Raw genomic sequence first — 3,331 nt, forward strand, 5'->3', positions numbered from 1 at the left:
CCTTAACCTAACCCATGTTGTGCCTTAACCTAACCCATGTTGTGCCTTAACCTAACCCATGTTGTCGCCTTAACGTAACCCACGTTGTCGCCTAAACCTGCTCTGTAATTGTTATACGACTCGTTCAATTACTGTAGTGTTGCCCACCCGCAACCCTCGCAATATAGTTCGCTACTCGCACTGCCCGCACCCCTGTGTATCGCTTCATGTTAAACACCTTGCAAGTCTTGCTCACTTTCCACATGCTCCTGCTGTACACTGTAATGTGGATGGCAGCAGGACGTACATGCCGCCCCTCCCCACGTCCCCACCTTGCCCCCTGCCTTCGCAAGCTGGTTGGTGAGAAGTTTGCATGTTCAATGCCCTTCGCATGCGACGTACTCAGGCTACGTTGTGGTGCGGCCTGTGTCAACTGTCCGCTGATGTCGTACGCGTGAACCACAATCTGTACTGCACATTCGTCCTTATGTACTGAATGATACATCGTGGCACATGTGTGACCGCACAACGACTGCGCCCAAAAACGGCGGACCATACAGTGCAAATATTGTGCACGCAGCTACGTGTCGTCTCCCTATGAGAGCTGGATTGCAGTGTGGTACGCCATAGAGACGTGTGGGAGGAACGGACGCCGTGGATGGCGATCAGCATGAGCTGTCTGTTGATGTATTCGGACCTAGTCGTCTCTCCTCACACACCGTGATGGCATGGTGCACCGCGTTCCATATCTGCGACATGCTACAGAGGCCGGTTGACAGTCGTTCGAGCAATGGACATCGCATACGTACGGGGGCCACCTTCCACGTATTGTCTAGGCGTGCACATTTTGTTGCGTGTATGTGGGCAGACGTAGTGTGGCGTGACACCTGACACAGGCATGCAATAATCGTTGAAGTTGCAAATGGCGATGGACGCCTGCGTTTTCTGGTGAAGTTACGCAAATGAACAAATGGTAACCTGTTGTGGTGCGGTTGTTCTCGCTAGGGGTGAATCGGTGATGGCGACGATAGGTTGAGGTACTAACCGGTTGTTCCAGCGATACCCACCATGCCGACGAAACTGAACGGCATCTGGGTGTGAAGCGATACGCGGCGGTGGCTGGGTGGGACCGTCCCCGGCCGGTGAGGGGGCGCCTCCCGGCGTGCTGGCCGCGCGGTGCGTGGGCGCACGCGCTACAGCCGGCTGGTGGGGGCGGCCAGTGGCAGGCGCGCCGGCCGACGGACGCGGCAGGCGTCGCAGCTGCGCGCCGGCGCACCCTGCGCGCGGCGCCGTGCGGCCAAAGTAGGTCCTCGCGGGCCCGGTGCGAAGCGCGGTGGACATCTTCAGTGTGCTGGTCCGATTGAGGACTGTGTGCGTTGAGGATGCGCCGGCGCTCGGCGCCGCGACGCCGTCTGCTGCTCGGTCGCCCCAGCGGTTCTCGCTGGTGGTTTGTATCGCAGCTGTGCGGATGTGTTGGCGCGTGCGCTGTGCTGGGAGAGTTCGCTTCGGCACCCAAGTGGGGCTTTTGTCCTTCTGTGGCGCTGGCGTTGGAGCTGCCGGTCACCGTAGGTGGCGCGTGTTGTCTCCCGCCGGCAATGCCACGACAGCACGCTCCCGGGCCTCTGTCGGCAGCGGCAAGCTCAGTTGGGAGCACGGGTGGTCGCACCGAAAGCGTCTACTCGCCTAACTCCGGGCGATTGCGCCTCTCTCGAACCCGACCAAGTACTTGGGACGGCGCTGCGCGCCGCCGGGACCTGAGAGGGTTTCGAGGTGTATTGTGCAGGGGAGCTCAGCCTCCTCCTGTTTGCAGAATGATTGAGCGGACGCTTGCGTGTTCGCGCGGGCCCCCGGGACACACTCCCGGGCGGCCGGCTGCTCAGCTCTAGTTGACGCAGCTCCCTGGTTGATCCTGCCAGTAGTCATATGCTTGTCTCAAAGATTAAGCCATGCATGTCTCAGTACAAGCCGCATTAAGGTGAAACCGCGAATGGCTCATTAAATCAGTTATGGTTCCTTAGATCGTACCCACGTTACTTGGATAACTGTGGTAATTCTAGAGCTAATACATGCAAACAGAGTCCCGACCAGAGATGGAAGGGACGCTTTTATTAGATCAAAACCAATCGGTCGGCTCGTCCGGTCCGTTTGCCTTGGTGACTCTGAATAACTTTGGGCTGATCGCACGGTCCTCGTACCGGCGACGCATCTTTCAAATGTCTGCCTTATCAACTGTCGATGGTAGGTTCTGCGCCTACCATGGTTGTAACGGGTAACGGGGAATCAGGGTTCGATTCCGGAGAGGGAGCCTGAGAAACGGCTACCACATCCAAGGAAGGCAGCAGGCGCGCAAATTACCCACTCCCGGCACGGGGAGGTAGTGACGAAAAATAACGATACGGGACTCATCCGAGGCCCCGTAATCGGAATGAGTACACTTTAAATCCTTTAACGAGTATCTATTGGAGGGCAAGTCTGGTGCCAGCAGCCGCGGTAATTCCAGCTCCAATAGCGTATATTAAAGTTGTTGCGGTTAAAAAGCTCGTAGTTGGATTTGTGTCCCACGCTGTTGGTTCACCGCCCGTCGGTGTTTAACTGGCATGTATCGTGGGACGTCCTGCCGGTGGGGCGAGCTGAAGGCGTGCGACCGCCTCGTGCGTGCTCGTGCGTCCCGAGGCGGACCCCGTTGAAATCCTACCAGGGTGCTCTTTATTGAGTGTCTCGGTGGGCCGGCACGTTTACTTTGAACAAATTAGAGTGCTTAAAGCAGGCAAGCCCGCCTGAATACTGTGTGCATGGAATAATGGAATAGGACCTCGGTTCTATTTTGTTGGTTTTCGGAACCCGAGGTAATGATTAATAGGGACAGGCGGGGGCATTCGTATTGCGACGTTAGAGGTGAAATTCTTGGATCGTCGCAAGACGAACAGAAGCGAAAGCATTTGCCAAGTATGTTTTCATTAATCAAGAACGAAAGTTAGAGGTTCGAAGGCGATCAGATACCGCCCTAGTTCTAACCATAAACGATGCCAGCCAGCGATCCGCCGCAGTTCCTCCGATGACTCGGCGGGCAGCCTCCGGGAAACCAAAGCTTTTGGGTTCCGGGGGAAGTATGGTTGCAAAGCTGAAACTTAAAGGAATTGACGGAAGGGCACCACCAGGAGTGGAGCCTGCGGCTTAATTTGACTCAACACGGGAAACCTCACCAGGCCCGGACACCGGAAGGATTGACAGATTGATAGCTCTTTCTTGATTCGGTGGGTGGTGGTGCATGGCCGTTCTTAGTTGGTGGAGCGATTTGTCTGGTTAATTCCGATAACGAACGAGACTCTAGCCTGCTAACTAGTCGCGTGAC

General features: G+C 56.3%; 1 non-coding gene across 1 annotated transcript in view; it reads left to right on the forward strand.

Moving 5' to 3' along the window:
- Positions 1 to 1,875: 1,875 nt before the first annotated feature.
- The window catches only part of LOC124770998, a 1,909-nt gene continuing 453 nt past the window's right edge, over positions 1,876 to 3,331 (forward strand). The window contains exon 1 of the ribosomal RNA XR_007013254.1: positions 1,876 to 3,331. This exon is cut by the window's right edge and continues 453 nt beyond it. This is a non-coding gene — a ribosomal RNA (small subunit ribosomal RNA).

The sequence above is a fragment of the Schistocerca piceifrons genome, unplaced genomic scaffold (genome assembly GCF_021461385.2).
Source record: "Schistocerca piceifrons isolate TAMUIC-IGC-003096 unplaced genomic scaffold, iqSchPice1.1 HiC_scaffold_85, whole genome shotgun sequence".
NCBI classification, from domain to species: domain Eukaryota; kingdom Metazoa; phylum Arthropoda; class Insecta; order Orthoptera; family Acrididae; genus Schistocerca; species Schistocerca piceifrons.